This window comes from Eubalaena glacialis, chromosome 7, assembly GCF_028564815.1.
Source record: "Eubalaena glacialis isolate mEubGla1 chromosome 7, mEubGla1.1.hap2.+ XY, whole genome shotgun sequence".
Taxonomy (NCBI): Eukaryota; Metazoa; Chordata; class Mammalia; order Artiodactyla; family Balaenidae; genus Eubalaena; species Eubalaena glacialis.
This window is the reverse complement of record NC_083722.1, coordinates 95111980-95130076: the sequence shown is the minus strand read 5'-3', so window position 1 is coordinate 95130076 and position 18097 is coordinate 95111980.

Below are 18097 nucleotides of genomic sequence, written 5' to 3'. Positions count from 1 at the left end.
CCAACACTTTCAATGCCCTGGATTTAGTTTATTACGGTCCCTTCCAGTCTGAAGGGGCCTATCCTCTACATAGCAAAGCTTAGCCGCCACTCTCTCTGCCACCCGGTACTCTCTTTAAGCAGGTGTCTTCCCGTATGGCCTGTGCAGGACAATACAGTTGCCACTAGCCACGTGTGGGTATTTAAATTTAAATTAATTAAAATTAAATAAAATTTAAAATTCAGTTCCTGAGTTCGTCAATGAAATTCAGTTCCGCAGTCATACTAGCCGCAGTACATGTGTTCAATAGGCCCATGTGGCTAGTGACTTTTGCACTGAGAGAAGATTCCATGATCGCCAAAAGTTCTTCTGGAACTTTCTGTTAGAGAACGTACCATGCTAATTTCTTCCACCTTGCTCTGTCCCTTTTCAGCAGCTGTTCCCCTCACTTGGCGATGCCTCAACTTCCAAAAACTGGATAAGGTCCATGAAAGGAGACAAAGTACACACAGCAGTGACAGCCGAAGGGAATCAGGGAAGGTTTCCCTAGAGGAAGTAGAAGCGTTTAAGCTTGAGAGATGAATTCTGAGAGGAAGGTAGCCAAGTGAAGTGGAGAGGAGATGCTTTCAAAGAGAAAAACTCTAGGTGCACGGGCGCTGAAATGAGACAGAAGATCCAGGTAGGTTCAGTCTGGCTTAAGCTGAGAGTGCAAGGGCAGAAGAAGCAAGGGATGAAGCTGGAGAAATATTTTCTTTGGTTCATTTCTTCCTTCTTCCTTGGAATGCTTCTCAATGTCTGCGATTGCTAGAGCCTCCTATTGGTACTAACTCCCTTAGAGCAAAACAGAATAAAATGTGACGTCCAGCCTCCACGAATGACCCTGAAGATCCTAGCCTCCTGGGGTTCATGTCCCAGTGTAGTCTTCTCCCAGGTGAATCAGGGAGAGCGGGTCCGTGTGAACAATAAGCGTGGGGGAAGGGATGGTACTTGACTTCTGAGGCTAACTCATAAAAGGTGCTGAAGCTTCTGCCCTGGGCGCTTGGATTGCTCTTTCTAGAGGAAGCCAGCTGCCATGTCACAAGAACATCAGAGCAGCCCTGTGGAAACGCCCAAATGGAAAGGATTGATGGCTTTAACGTGGGTCCTCGAGCCCCAGGAAATCCTTCCGATGACTGCAGCCCCAGCTGGCATCTGGATTGCAACCTTATAAGTGATCCCAAGTCAGAACCACCCATCTAAGCTGCACCTCAAGTCCTGATCCACAGAAACTATGAAAGATGACAAATCTTTATAATTGTTCTCAGCTTCTAAATTCTGAGGTAATTTGTTACACAGCACTAGATAAATAATGCACAAAGGAAAATATTAATAGTAACAACTAATATTTATTAAGTATTCTCTATGTGTCTAGCATTCTTCTAAGCACTGTATAAAAGTATTTAATTTAATCCTTGCAAACATCCTATAAGTGATATATTTTTTTAAATATTTATTTATTTATTTTTGGCTACATCAGGTCTTCCTTGCTGTGCGCAGGCTTTCTACAGTTGCGGTGAAAGCGGGGGCTGCTCTTCATTGCGGTGCGCGGGCTTCTCATTGCGGTGGCTTCTCTTGTTGCGGAGCACGGGCTCTAGGCGCATGGGCTTCAGTAGTTGTGGCACCAGGGCTCGAACCCGTGTCCCCTGCATTGGCAGGCGGATTCTTAACCACTGCGCCACCAGGGAAGTCCCCCTACACGTGATATTATTATGCCCACTTAACAAAAGAGAAAACTAAGGTATAAAGAAGTGAACTAACTTGTCCAAGGTCACACAACTACACAGGCAAGGGACTGACCCATGATTCAAAGCCAGACTGGTTTCAGAGGCCCAGACTCTTTCTTGTCCTCAGGAAGTTTGCAAACGACCAGGAGAGATAAGACATAATTATAGACTCTGATGCAAAGTAGAAGGCAAGTATGCAAATCTGGTGGTCAGAGGCCTGCGACATCTCTTTCAGGCAGAGATAGAAGTTTTACTTTTTGGAAGGGCCTCACTTAAAGACTGGAAAGGATTTGCACCAAAAGAGAAGAGGCTTCCAGGCAGAGGGAACGGTATTAACCAGGCAAACTGTCCATGAGGGCCTCCTAGGTACCACAGAGAACGCGTGCTTGGAATCTGTTCCCCCACAGAGTCAGGGTGTAATGGAAGAGATGTCCCTTAAATGCAAACATGCAAGAAGACTGGCCCGTTCCTCTGAGGGTACACAAGAGGGGGAAAGCCTGATGACACAGAGGAGAAGGTAGAAGATAGAGACAGAAGAAGATCGGGAAAGAGAAAACAGCTGGGACTGTGTCAGAAAAAAATGTGCAAGGATCTTCAAATAACCCCAGGGAGAAAGACTGGAGTTGGGCCATGCCTCTGAGATGAGCCTGTGGGGAGGGACAAGAATGGGAGATTGAGGAAAAGTCTAGAAAAATCCACACACTGTCTACAAGGGCTGAAGGGCACAGAACAGGCTGCGTTAAAATACGAATTGAAAGACTTGGAGGCTCTTTGATTCTCAGGGCCTTTTATCCATGCTTTTTAGTGCTTATTTGTATATCGCAATGAGTGGCAGGATGAAGCTGAGGTTGGAAGGTGGACAAATTAGGGTGAATCCAGGTTTCTAAACAAATAAGAGAATAGCTTCACCTATCCTCAAGGTTCACTTTTTTCCAAAGACTTTCAAAAGCTAACTGTTTCTTTATTGGAAATAAGGGCAACAAAGGGTGTGCTCCGAAAGACCCAGGGTTGTTTTCTGTGGTGCCATGACAGTGTGGTGGCCACTGGCAGCCACTCTGGGCTGAGAGCAGCGTTAAGAGAGGAGGCTGGCCGAGAGTAGTAAGTACTGCCTGGGTGGATGCCTGCATGAAGTCTGACTGCAGTAATGGGGGTGCACTTCAAACTGTGTGAACGAAATGGGAATTTATGAGGAGGGAAGGGTACGCCATAGGATCAGGGACTCTCCGTTCTGGAGGCCAGGAGTCTGAGATCAGGATGTAAGGCAGCCCACATTCCCTCTGGAGGGTCTAGGGAAGAGTCTTTTCTTTTTTTTTTTTAAATTATTTGTTTATATAACATTTTATTTATTTATTTATTTATTTATTTATGGCTGTGTTGGGTCTTCGTTTCTGTGTGAGGGCTTTCTCTAGTTGCGGCAAGTGGGGGCCACTCTTCATCACGGTGCGCGGGCCTCTCATTATCGCGGCCTCTCTTGTTGCGGAGCACAGGCTCCAGAGGCGCAGGCTCAGTAATTGTGGCTCACGGGCCTAGTTGCTCCGCGGCATGTGGGATCTTCCCAGACCAGGGCTCGAACCCGTGTCCCCTGCATTGGCAGGCGGATTCTCAACCACTGCGCCACCAGGGAAGCCCAAGAGTCTATTCTTTACCTCTCCCAGCTCCTGCTGACTGTCGGCATTCCTTGACGTGTGGCTGCACGCATCCCTCCCATCTCTGCCCCTGCGGTCACGTTGCCTCTTCTATCACTTCTCCCTTGACCTTACTCTTAAAAGAACACTAGTTATTGGATTAAGAGCCCATCTGGTTATCCAGGCTGATCTCCTCAGCTCAAGATTCTTAACTTAAATTACATCTACAAACACTCTTTTTCCCAGGAAGATAACAGTCACAGGTTCCAGAGATTAGGATGCAGACATAATCATTTTGGGGCTACCATTCAGCTCACTATAGTAATTAAACGATTTTTGTGGGAAGGTCCTTTGACACTTTGTAAATATCCCACTTCTCATCAAATTTTCAGTCCTGAGTTCTCGCCTCCATTGATGTTTCTTGGCTGAATTAATTATGACTACGATGGTTGCCAAATGGTGGTTTTCTAATTCCATCATTCCTTTTACATTTATTAGTTGGCATCCTACCAAAAGGAAAGTGTCATCTCCTCTCATTTATTCATGTTTTATTTATAATAATTTAGACTCACTGATTCCTATTTTATTCAATGGGTTATGATTCATTGCTATCATTATTTATTTTGATACCTAAATTGTCCTATACTTGGCCAGTGGGACCTTCTTCAAGCTGGCTTCTGCATCCTTTTGACATGTTCCCATCATTCTTGGAGCGCTTCTTATGGTCGGGTACAAAAAGGTATTCCAGGCTCATCTTGCATCTTCCTTCCCCAGCCCTGGAATTAGCCATTTCTCCAAGAAGTCCCAATTCCTTTTCGTGGAGAATGCGATTTAGAAACCTAGATGAGGCTCCTAGGGTGTTCATGACCATTGGGATGTCATTGCTTCTAGGCCCTCCACATATATATTTATTTCTGTATCTAGCTATATCCATCTATCTATCTATCTATCTATCTGTCTATCTATCTATAGATAGATAACTAGTGAAAACTATGAGTTCTCAGCTTCCAATTCCAATCCAACACAGGAGGATTCATTCTAGTTTTCTCCCTTTGCATATACATAACTCTCCAACATTGAACCTGGCTGCCATTCTCCTCAATATATTCTTTTATTCTATCAATCTCCCTGTTATGCAAGCGACCTATCACCAGTCCCTTTAACAGTTGCCTTTCTCACCTGTCTTGGGCTCTGACACCCTGCACCAGGCTACTTTCCCCACCCCCTTGCAAATTCCTACTTTTCTTGGCCACACTTAACTGGTTTGAGGCTGAATTATTCCAGAAGGAGGGGTAAATATTATTAGTATTTATAATAATAATAATAGTAATTTTAAACTTTTCAAATAACTGATAAATAATGTTTTATAAAGCAATTCAAAGACTACAGGGCAAGCAAACATCCCTTAAGATGTTCTCCCCCAGCCAGTACCCACCACAGATAGATGGAGCTTTATGAGTTTGTGGTGACTCTTTCCAGATGTTTATTAGGTGTTTACGTGTCTCACCTGTAGTATTACAACAGCCTCCAAATGTTCTCCTGCCTTCTGTCCTTGCCTTCCTACAATTTATTTTCAACACAGCAGCCAGGGTTTTCAATAAGAAGATCCGATCATGCGCCAATCCCTGCAGTCGCTCCTCATTCCACTCAGAGTAAAAGCCACAGCCCTTGCCCTGGGGCCTCTACGCACAATCTGCCCCTCCCTCCCCCAACCTCGTCCCCTGCCCCCAGCCCTTCTTCAAGCACCCGGGCCTCAGTGACCTCCATGATGTACTTTTTTTTTTTTTTTAAATAAATTTATTTATTTATTTATTTCTGGCTGTGCTGGGTCTTAGTTTTTTGTTTGTTTGTTTAAATGGGAATTATTTATTTATTTATTTATGGTTGTGTTGGGTCTTCGTTTCTGTGCGAGGGCTTTCTCTAGTTGCGGCAAGTGGGGTCCACTCTTCACCGCGGTGCGCGGGCCTCTCACTATCGCGGCCTCTCTTGTTGCGGAGCACAGGCTCCAGACGCGCAGGCTCAGTAATTGTGGCTCACGGGCCTAGTTGCTCCATGGCATGTGGGACCTTCCCAGACCAGGGCTCGAACCCGTGTCCCCTGCATCGGCAGGCAGATTCTCAACCACTGCGCCACCAGGGAAGCCCCATGATGTACTTTTAAACTGCGAGTACACTCCCCACTTAGGATGGTGCCCTAGCTCTTCCTTCTGCCTGGATCCCTCTTCCCTGGGATATCCACATGACCCTCTCATCCCCTTGAGTACCACCTTCTCAACGAGGCCTACTCAGGCCACGCTAAGTGCCGTGGCACCCTCCATCTTCCCCTGCACCCCTCAGCCACCTCCTCTCTCCCCAGCCCCCGCTCTACTTCTTTTGCTCCTAGCCCTTCTCATCTCGTAACATATTATGTCATTTCCTTTTTAAATTTTGTTTATTGCATGTCTCTGCATCACTAGAACATAAACACCCCGAGGACAGAAAACTCTTTTGTTCCCTGGTTTGTCCCAAGTGTCTTGAAGCTTTATGTAGTGTCTGTAACACCACAGGGGCTCAATAAATAAATATTTGGTGCATGAACATTTATTGAAGTAGTTCTTCTTGGCTTAAATTTCTCTCAAAAGGTAACGTATTCTTCTGCAGTTTAAGTTTTGGTTTTTTACTTAACAATATATATTGGGATCTGTTTTATTTTAGATATACTAATTAAAATCTTATTTTGCATAGTACTTTGAAGTATAGATGGAGTATTATTATTCAACCAGTCGTCTATGAATCACACATACAGCTACTCCAGTTTTTCTCTGTTAAAAACCAGGCCTTGCATAATTCAAATCTCGGTGTCCTCCTTTATAAAATAGACAGTATTCACCTCATAAGACTGAGGATTAAAAGAGATCCTGGGGTAGGACTTGGCAAATCTTTTTTTTTTTTTTTTTTTTTTTTTTGGCTGCATTGGGTCTTCATTGCTGCACGCAGGTTTTTTCTCTAGTTGCGGCGAGCGGGGGCTACTCTTCCTTGCGGTGCGCGGGCTTCTCATTGCGGTGGCTTCTCTTGTTGTGAAGCATGGGCTCTAGGCACGCGGGCTTCAGTAGTTGTGGCACATGGGCTCAGTAGTTGTGGCTCGCGGGCTCTAGAGCGCAGCCTCTGTAGTTGTGGTGCACGGGCTTAGCTGCTCCGTGGCATGTGGGATCTTCCCGGATCAGGGCTCGAACCCATGTCCCCCGCATGGGCAGGCGGATTCTTCACCACTGCACCACCAGGGAAGCCCAGGACTCGGCAAATCTTTTATTGCATTTTTATGCTGTTATTATTACCTGTGCTGTTGCAGCTACTACTGCAAGCCTCCTCATGACCATTTCTCCAGGATAGTAATTGTTGGAGAGGCACGCTTTTAATCAGCAGTGCCTATGGACTTCCTCAAACAGAGCTGTCACCTTCTGAAAGTATGTCACTGTACACCCACTTGTGGACTCAGTAATTTTGTCAATCTGATGAGTACGAAAAATAATACCTCTGTGTTGTTTTTTGTTTCCAAGATGTAACTGTTAGTTGGAATATTTTTTCCTTTTTTTTTTTTCTGCCAAGAGTGTAATTTCATCTTTTATTCCATCTCAGTCCCTAAAGACTTTCCAGACAACCCCAAATCACATTGATGGGATCTATCTTCTGGGTTGTCAAAAGCTATGTCACTTCTGCAATGGCCTAATTATATGTGGATTTTGTCAGTGTCACCACCCAGAAGCGTGGAGTAGGAAAGTGGGGAAGGAGTCAGCCTCGATCAGCAAAGTCGCAGACTTAGAACATAAAGCTGAGCCCAGGAAATTCTGCCAGAAACTGGTCTGTGGAGACTGTGGTGAGCAAGGCACAGTCTCCTGGACCTTACAGTCTAGTGGGACAGAGAAACGTAAAGGAAGTAGACAACTAAGTAAAAGCCCAGGATATACAGATCGTAGTAAGTTCTAAGAAGGAAATATACAGGATAATATGGTATGAAAGCCATGTGGGGAAGCCACTTCCGGTGGGGTGATCAGGGGAGATCTCTCTGAAAAGGTGATGTTTGGGTTGAGGCTTGAAAATGAGCCATGTGGGGGAAGAGCTGCGGAAATTAAAGATGCAGAGGCTTTCAGACAGCAGGGGGAAAGATGTGTTCAGGGAAACTGGAGGAGGGCTGGAGGATGGTGAGTGAGGGAGAGGAGAGCAAGGATAAGGAAGGCAGAAGCTGGAAACTGTGATTCCTTCTAAGCCATGTTAATGAGTCTGGTTCTCATCTTTAGGGTGATAGAAAGTAGGATGTTTTAAGCAAGGAAATGGCATGCTCCAATGTGTGTTTGTCAAAATCACCATAGTTTCTTGTCTGGTCTTCCTTTCTAGGAGCGCCCAGTGCCTTCTCTTCTTTCAGGGGTTTCCAGTTCCTCTAGCATCCTAAAATCTACAACTGATGACACACCACCTAGACTGTCATTCTCATGGTTTGGAGTGAGTTAGCATTACTCGGGGAGCTTGATAAAAATGGGTATTCTAGGCCCTTACCCCAGAGATCGTGACTTAGTAGGCTGGAGGTAGGAGCCAGAAATCTCCATTTCATCAAACTCCCAGGTCAGTGGTTCTCAAATCAGTCTGCATCAGAACTACCCGGAGGGCTTATGAAAACACAGATTACTGGACCCTACTTCTAAAGTTTCTGATTCAGTAGGCCTGGGGTGGAGCCCCAGGATCTTTGACTCTTTTTTGTTTGTTTGTTTAATTTTTATTTTTGTCTGCGTTGGGTCTTCGGTGCTGCGTGTGGGCTTTCTCTAGCTGTGGCGAGCGCGGGCTACTCTTCATTGCAGTGCGTGGGCTTCTCATTGCGGTGGCTTCTCTTGCTGCGGAGCACGGACTCTAGGCACGCAGGCTTCAGTAGTTGCAGCAGGTGGGCTCAGTAGTTGCAGCACGTGGGCCCTAGAGCGCAGGCTCAGTAGTTGTGGCACGTGGGCTTAGTTGCACTGTGGCATGCAGGATCTTCCTGGACTAGGGATTGAACACATGTCCCCTGCATTGGCAGGCGGATTCTTAACCACTGCGCACCAGGGAAGCCCCCCCAGAATCTTTATTTCTAACAAGTTCCCAAGTAATATTGATGCTACTGGTCCAGGAACCATGTTTTAAGAACCACGGTCCAGGGTGATTCTAATAAAGGTGATCCCTGGGACCACACTTTGAGAAACACAGGCCCAGGGACTAAAGCTAATCTTGCTAGTATTCCATAAGTGTTCTTCCTAATATCTCCCAGCCTATCTCTCTGGCCTCATCTTGGTCCACCCACTCTCTGCCCTAGGCCAACCCCTAGCATTCTTTGCTCTTGGCACAGAAAAGTTCTCATCATTGCTAGAACTTGTCATGACTGTGCACTTGCTGACCTTTGCACATGCTGTTCCTTCTCCTTGTAATGCCCTTCTCCCAAGCATTCCCTTAAGACCCTGCTCAAATGTTATCCCTTCTGTGTTGAGTGTTCCCCATCTCTCTGCTAGACATTTGTTGCTCCTTTCATTGGATTGCCTGACACTTTGTACATATCTCTAACATAGGAGCATGAAAACTTTTTTGACCAAAACCAGTAGAAAAAATTCATTTTATATTGCAACCCAATAAACATATACTGATATATTACATAAAATTAACATATGATTTTATAAAATAATACTTACCTTAACATGCACTCTGCTATTCTATTTTTTTTTAAAGCTGGCTGTGACTTTTTAAATTGATTGTGGTATGAAACACACTGTTTTGGGGGCTTCTCTGGTGGCACAGTGGTTAAGAATCTGCCTGCCAATGCAGGGGACACGGGTTCGATCCCTGGTCTGGGAAGATCCCACATGTTGCAGAACGACTAAGCCCGTGCACCACAACTACTGAGCCTGCGTGCCACAACTACTGAAGCCCGTGCGCCTAGCGCCCGTGCTCCTCCACAAGAGAAGCCACCGCAATGTGAAGCCCGCGCACCGCAAGGAAGAGTAGCCCCCGCTGGACGCAACTAGAGAAAGCCCGCGTGCAGCAATGAAGACCCAACACGGCCAAAAATAAATTAATTAATTAATTTAAAAAAACCACACACACACACAGCTTTGACACACTTTTCTCATACTACATTGTAGTTATTTTTGTATTTATCTCCTCAGTTAAAGTGTAATCTGTTTGAAGGTTGGGGTTGGATCTTATTCATCATGTGTTTCCAAAGCCTACTGGGGCACTTAATAGATAGTCAATAGGTATTTATTGAATGAATGAATGAATAAATGAATGAATACAGGGCCTATGGCTTTTTTTTTTTATAAATTTATTTACTTATTTATTTTTGGCTGTGTTGGGTCTTCATTTCTGTGTGAGGGCTTCCTCTCTAGTTGCAGCAAGCGGGGGCCACTCTTCATCGTGGTGCACGGGCCTTTCACTGTCGTGGGCCTATTGCTTTTGATTGTCCTTATCCAATATTGATCCAAACATTAATATTTAGCTAAACACAAGTCAGTTGGATCAATGGTTGAATCAACTGGATGCCCATAGAGAAATCAATGAAGGTCAACCCTTATCTCTTGCCGTACATAAAAATTAATTCAAAATAGATCATGTATCCTCACATGGCTGAGGGAGAAATAGTGTCTCTCGTGTTCCTTCTTATAAGGGCATTAATCTACCCTCATGACCTAGTTACCTCCCAAAGGCCTCACACCCTAATACCATCACATGGGGTTTAGGATTTCAACATATGAATTTGGGGAGGGACACACACATTGTCTATAACAGTATAAAACCTAAAACTATAAAATTTGTGGTAAAAGACACAGGAGAAAAATCTTTGCCACTTGGGACAGGCAATCATTTCTTAAAACACAAAGCATAAAACAAAAAAGAAAAAGTTGAGAAACTGAACCTTACCAACATAAAATCTTTTGCTCTTGGAAAGACGAATTGAGAAAATGAAAAGACATGACACAGGCTAACAAAAAATATTTGCAACATGTATATAAAAGGATTTGTATCCAGAATATGTAAAGACTCCCAAAATTTAAGAATAAGACATGAAAAACCAAATTTTTAAAAAATGGGGGGACTTCCCTGGTGGCGCAGTGGTTAAGAATCCGCCTGCCAATGCAGGGGACACAGGTTCGATCCTTGGTCCAGGAAGATCCCACATGCCACAGAGAAACTAAGTCCGTGTGCCACAACTACTGAAGCCCAAGTGCCTAGAGCCCGTGCTCCACAACAAGAGAAGCCACCGCAATGAGAAGCCCGCGCAGCGCAACAAAGAGTAGCCCCTGCTCGCGGCAACTAGAGAAAGCCCGTGCGCAGCAACAAAGACCCAACGCAGCCAAAAATAAATAAATAATACAAATAAAAAATGGGCAAAAGATTTGAACAGACTTTTTACCAGTGAAAACATATGAATGTCAAATAAACACATGAAAGGATGCTAAACATCATTAGTCACTAGGAAAATGCAACTTAAAATCACAATGAGATACCACTTCATACTCACTAGACTGGTGAAAATTAAAAAGACTGTCCACATAATCTTGGCAAGCACGTGGAGAAACAGGAACTGCTAGTGAAAATGTAAGTGGTACAACAAACTTGGAAAACAGTTTAGCAGTTTCTTGAAAAGTTAAACATACATTTACCATAGAGCTCAGACATTCCAATCCTAGATTTTACCCAACAGAAATGGAAAAATATGTCGAAAGATGTGTTCAAGAATGTCCATAACAGCTTTATTTGTAATAGCCAAGAACTGGAGCCAAGCAAATCCATCAATAGGAGGATGAAATAAAAAGGAATGAACTATGGATACATGCAACAATATGGATGAATCTCAATGATGCTGAGTGAAAAAAGCCAGGCAAAAAGAATACATGATGTACGATTCCTTTTATGTAAAATCCTAGAACATGCAAACATGTATAGTAACAAGAATTAGATCAACAGTTAGCTGGGAACAGGGGTGGAGGAACGGATGGATTGAAAGGGGTATGAAAAGACTATTAGGGGTGATGGAACTATTTGTTATCTTGATTGTGAAGATGGTTTCAAGGGAGCATACATAAGTTACAATCAATCAAGTTGTACCTTTTAAATATAAGTAGTTTATTGCATTTCAATTATACCCTAACAAAGTTGTACAAAAATATTAATGACTAGCTAAACACAAGTCATAAATGCAAAAACAAAACAAAAATCCTAGTCTAAAATACAATGCATTTAAAATGCATAGCTTAAAAAGGAAAATAATGGATAATAGAATTCAAAGCATTTGGGGATCTAAGGTGGGGGAGAGGGAGGAGGACAAGGAAGAAGAATTCTCATAATAAGTAAAATAAGATCATAAGTATTATTGAAATTCGATTACTCATATAAAAAAATTATCAGTTGCAGATGATGGAACACAGATTTCAGTACAGTGGGGCCCAAATCCAAGGAAAGGCTGGTAGAAGAGTGGGGAAGTGAGACAGAGAAGGGAAGGAAGCCAGTAAAGAATATATTATCAAGGAAGTTACTAGTGCGGGCAGTCTGAGCTTGCTCCCAGTGTAGAATTCTGGGATGGAACTCCAGAACAGACAACTAAGAGTTGAGAGGAGAAGGAGCTGGGGTATTTATCCACCAATTCCTGTCAGTCAGTGGTTGAGAGCTACTTCCAGATGTGTTAATTTTCCAACACTTCCAGACTGCCCATAGGCAAGTAGAGCAGGCTGCAGTGGAAAAGGAGAGCCTTCAGGCAGAGAGTCACAGGGGCTGGAAATTAGATTCTAAGCTGGCATGCATGGAAATAATGCGTGTTAAGGAAATAAGGCAGGGCATGCTGTGCTGGTCATCCATTACACGCCACATACTGTGGTATTTACATAGACAGCAACCTTAAGAAGCTTACATTTCAACATGTGATACACCAACTATTTTCCTAATTAGTTCTTGACTTTATCTAAATTTCATCTCAACTGAACACGACCTCTTAATTTTATGTTGACTTTCTCCTAAATCACCATGCACATGCAAAGAACAGCAGAATATCAGGGGAACCATTATAAATAGCTATCAAGTTTTAAACTTGATTTTTAAAAATATTTATTTATTTATTTATTTATTTTGGCTGCACCGGGTCTTAGTTGCAGCACTCAGGATCTTTGTTGCAGCATGCGGGAGGGATCTTTTTAGATGCGGCATGCGGGTGACATGCGGACTTTTTAGTTGCAACATGCGAACTCTTAGTTGAAGCATGCATGTGGGATTTAGTTCCCCGACCAGGTGTAGAACCTGGGCCTCTGCACTGGGGCTGGAGTCTTACCCACTGGACCACCAGGAAAGTCCCCTTGATGTTTTGACCCATGTTGACAATACCATTTTTTGGCTGCACTCAGAGACAATGTATTTTTCCAAAGACGGAATGATTCTATTGAAATGACATGAAAATTTTATGGCTGGAATCCTAGAAGGATGTGTGGTTTTCAGTAAAATATTAATGAAACAAAGCATTGTTAGAGTGACACATTTCCCTTGGCATCGATTAAGCCTCTGAATCCAGAGCTATTTCTGGATTTTTCACTTACATGAGCCAATACATTCTCTCTCCCTCTCTCCCTCTATATCAATTTGAGTTGTATTTGCTGTCACTTGCAATTTAAAAAGTTTTTAACTAATACAGAAACTGGCACCAGGAGTGGGGTTGTTTCCATGCATCCAAAATCCCACAAACGTCCACAACAGAGACATAAAAGAGAGATTACGTGAACACAGAGCATTCAGGTAGAAAGGAACTTAAGCACCGACTGACCCAACCAAGTCATTTTATGGGCAAGTAAATAAATCTCCAAGAAATTAAATAAATCAATATACTTTTAGTTAATGATAGTTTACAGAATGGATTATTATAACCCAGCACTCTGAACATTTGTAGGAGAAGTAGTTTTTGGAAACAACACTCAAAATAAGTATAGTGTGTTACGAAGCTTCTCTGATAGGAACTGGTCCCAGTTCATGGTGCAGCAGTATCACTTTACTTCTTTTCAGTAAATATTTTTGGAGCACCAGAAATGTATTAGCCATTGAGTTAGGTGATGCACATAGAGCAGGGGAAAAGAACAGCAAGGACTGTACTCTCAAAGAACTTTGTTATCTAGTGGGAAAGGCCATCAATTAACTCAGAGTTTCACGCAAATAAGTATTGTTCCTGTGATAATACATACCACAAAGAAAAAGTCCAGGATTATATGAGGGAATATAAGAGGCAGAACTGCCTTTATGTAGGGGATCCAAGGAGCCTTCCACAAGGAAAGCATATTTAAATCGATACCTGAAGGATAGTAGAATTTGCCAGGTGAATTTCTAGGGTAAATGATTCCAAGCATGTGCAAAGCCCCCTGATGGGAAAGAGCTCCGCTTCCTAAAGGAACAGAAAAACAAACTAGCATAAGTGAACATTAGGGGAGTGAGGAAGAAGAACTCAAATGAAGCCAGGGAGATCAGTAGGAGGTAGATACACAGGGACTTTCTGAGAACTTTGGACGCTATTCTAGGAGCAAAGGGGAAACACTGAGGAGCTTTACACAGGGTGGGGATGGGTTAGGGTTTGGAGGGGACCAGACTGAATGCAGAGAAATAAGAAAGGCATTAGAACAACAATCCAGGTCAGAGAGAAGAGGAATCCAGGGAGTAATGGTTTGAATGGACACAACAGTGAAAATAGAGGAATTTCTGACTGACTCGGTGAATATTCTGGAGGTAGAAGCAATACAGTTCTGTTTTTTGTTTTGGTACTAGTTTGAGTTGTTTGTGCTGTCACTTGCAATCTGAAGAGATGTACAGAAATCGGTATCAGGCGTGGGGTGCGTCAATGGGGATGTGATGATTTAGTGATGAGGGTGATGTGAAATTTGACAGAGGGCGAAACAAGTAATGAGCAGGCTTCTAGGATAAGGCAGGGGGTGGGTTGGTGACACTGACTGACTTAGGGAACCAGGAAGGAGGAGAAGAAGGGGGAACCTTATGAGATCATGATCAAGGACAGGAGGGCGACTTGTAAGCTATGAAGAGCTAAAGGGCGTGATAGGAACCAAACAGAAACAGGATAGCTTTGGGAATCGTGAAACTACTGAAGCCAGAGAGTTTCAAACTTTTCCACCTACGTTCCTCTAAAAAGACAAGGAAGGCAGAACTTCAGCATGTGGACCCTCTGGTAAGTAAACATCTGACCCCACGGCAGACTAATAAATAAAAATGCCATTTTTTCAATATGATACTCTTTAAGAAATCCATCAGCCATTTATTTACTGGAGGTAAGGGGGCCACAAACAAGGAATTTTTAGAATCTTGGAATTTCATGTTTTTGTGTTTATTGCTCACAACAATCTATGAGGAATCCTTGTCCTGTTCTAGTAAGTGGGAAGTCTGAAGCACAAAGATGGTCAAAACGGTTGCCTAGGTCACATGCAGGCAGAAAATGGTGGAACTAGGATTTAAAGTCAATGTTGTCTAAATATAGTACCTGACTCTCATATCTCACATAATAATTTGATGTGGGTTCCCAGTTATCCCAGAAAACCATATCCAAATACCTTAGCATTTTAAAAAGTTTTAAAATATGAGGAGGAAACTCAGATGAACAGAATACCTTGTGCTGATTTTTAAGAGTCTAGGGATTGGGGGAAAAAACCCTTTATGTAGACTCAAAACCCTTGGTATGTTATTTTTGATTATGTTAGTAGCTAACAAGTCAGGTTCAATTTTGCTGAATAAAATATAAGAACGCAAGAACTAATTTCACATTTTCCAAATTTTCTTCATTGTATCTCAAACACCAGACACCTTTAAAACCAAATAACATAACTTATAGTGTGGAATTTTATAAACAAAGAAGATTTTTAATGATTTTTTAAACTAGGCTAAACTACTTGCTAAACCAAATATCTCTTTAATAGCTGGAAGGACTTAAATATTACTATTTAATATTATAAAATCTTAAACTTGAAATCTTACAAAAGAAAAGTAACACACTTCCAAAATAACACCAAAAGACAAGACTTTTTTAAAAGCTTTTAATTAAAAAAAAGTAAAACAGGAGGTGGTATTTAAAAAGACAAGATAGTAACTAAATCATAATACTTATGTTCCTTTTAATTTGCTGTAATAATTCCTTTTCTTTGGAGTGTTCTTTCATATGCTCATTTCGTCCCAAAGAAAAATCACTAAAAAATAAGTTTTCCAACATAAAAAATGCATTCAGGTTCTCCTTGGGAGCTATAAACAATTGGTGCACTTTTCAGTGACAACACAAACATGTAAAACTGATGAAGCAGAAATTGCACCTGATTCTTACATGTTCATGCATATGGTGATACAAACAAAGTGCTTTATCTTGAAGACTCAAGAGAATATTTCCAGTTTTGACCTGTGAAAATTTCTCTGTTTGCCAGAGAAATCTCATCAGCTTTTTAAATGCCAGCACGGCAATTGTGAAATGATTTCACCTAAGGTGTCACCATCTATGATTCTTCAATTCACAGAGCACAGTAGATGCTGGGTCTTTCTTTAAAAAGCATGTGAGGGGTGTGTGTGTGTGTGTGTGTGTGTGTCTGTACGTATTGTGTAAATTTTTTTTTAATTTTTGGAAAATTCTCATCATAAAGATTTGATTTTAGGATTAGAAATTAGTTCTGCCTGCACAGGGATCCCCAAGTGCTCTGGCTCTGCCACTAATGCCAAGCATCTTGGTACCACTGAGAAGCTAACATCAAAGACAGGAAGGGAAAGGAAAAAATGAAAAAGAGGAAGATGAAAAAGTAGAAGAGAAACAAAGACATAAAAAAGCTTGCTTACCATACTGATAAATGAGGATATAATGATTTGTACTCTCATGGCATTCAACATATTTCTGAATTCAACATATTTCTGAATTCAGTCATGAAATCATATCCATTTTGGTTTATCCAACACATGCGATTTATCTGTTTTGTATAAGTATCAGGCAATATTTATACATAACCCTAAATCTGTGTGTATGTTGTGGCATCTTTAGGGTGGGTTGGAGTGATTATTCCATTATTGGATCACTATTTTGTGACTGTGAATAAGGTTTTATACAGTTTGCTTGTTTTATAAACACCATAACTGCAATGAAATAAATACTCACAAACTTCTACAAGTCCGTATAAATGTCCATTTCAATAATAAATTCAGTAAAAGTCACAACAATTTGCAGTGGAAACACTGAATATGGAATAGACATTTCAAATAAATAGTTAAGCTTGGAGCAATATACCCTAAATGCTAAATTGTCTTGGAAGTTGAAAGAAAACTTAGATTTTCTAGCCAGTTAATTTTTCAAATACTGGAATTTCTGATGTAAGTCACAATTTCAGAGATTTATATTGGGAAAAGAAAAACTCAGCAAGAAAAATATGGTCAGCATTTCTAGTGACCCTGCTATTGAAAGTTCCAATATCCATGCACACAAAAATACTACACTTTGCTATTAGAAAGTGTTGTTTCATTCTCCAATGGAACTCTGTAGTCATGCCTTAAACAGAATTTTAAAGGAAGCAAGGAGAGGACAGGAGAAGATAGAAGGACAGAAGAGACCCAGTCTCATGGTCCTCCCACAGATTCGATGTGCCATAGGGGGCGATGTAACCTTTGGCAAACTTCAGACCACAGACTGCATGTTTCAGGAGTCCACTGAATTAAAATTGTGGTTATCATATTTCAAAGGCGCTAATGTAGTAGTTTTCTGGAAATTATCAAAGGCAGAGAAAATACTGCCTCATGGCAACATCCTAACTATAAAAAATAATTAGCACTTTTTGGCATGGGGATTAGAAGATCAGAGTTTTTCTAAATTCTCCACCGAACTCACCTAACATTTCAGGATACAGCAAAGGAAATCCCAGGCAGAAAACCACACCAAATTCTAAGGTTTCACAGTCTCATAATGCATCATTCTAGAATGTTCTAGAGTTCTATCATTGACCTTTGCTGGAAATCCTATTGTGCATCTTCAGACTAGAATCCACAATTGAGAGTTGTGGGTAAGCCTGACTCTCATAAAAGAAAAGGAATTGCTGTATGCCAAGTCTTTACAAGCAGATTTTTTGTGGGACTTGCCAAAAGAGGAAAGGAACTTCTTTAGGTCTGTGAGCCACCAGCAAATCTGAGTGATATCTGTGGGGTTTGCTGGCTGTGCTGAACAAGTAGAAAGAAAACTGTAATGGAAGTCAGGGAATCATCTTCACATCCTGGCTCTTTCACCAAAATCCTTTTTGTGGGATACAGAATGCATTTTCCCCGTCCAAAACACAATCTCGAAATTCCCCCCACATGCTTTAGAAATCAAATAATGAATGATGTCACCTTCAGTGGTAAAATGAGGAAACATAAAATACAACAGCAAAGATAAGAGTTTCACACCATAATGGTAATTTCCCTTAACAAAAATAACAAACCACAGGTCACCCAACTTATCAAAAGGAAAGTATGGGTTATTACTCAACCATTTTAGATTTAAATTTGTTACTACCATAATGGTGCTGCATACTAATATTGATTGATACCTATATATTCTTTGGTAGTGCTGAGACTTTCATATATTTTTTCAGGGTAAGACTTTTTCTGCTGTTATAGAACCTATGATATCCTACTGGATTCCAATATATCGGATACCATATTTGCATTACCAAAACAAAAATTTTCATTTTATACTTTCAGATCACTG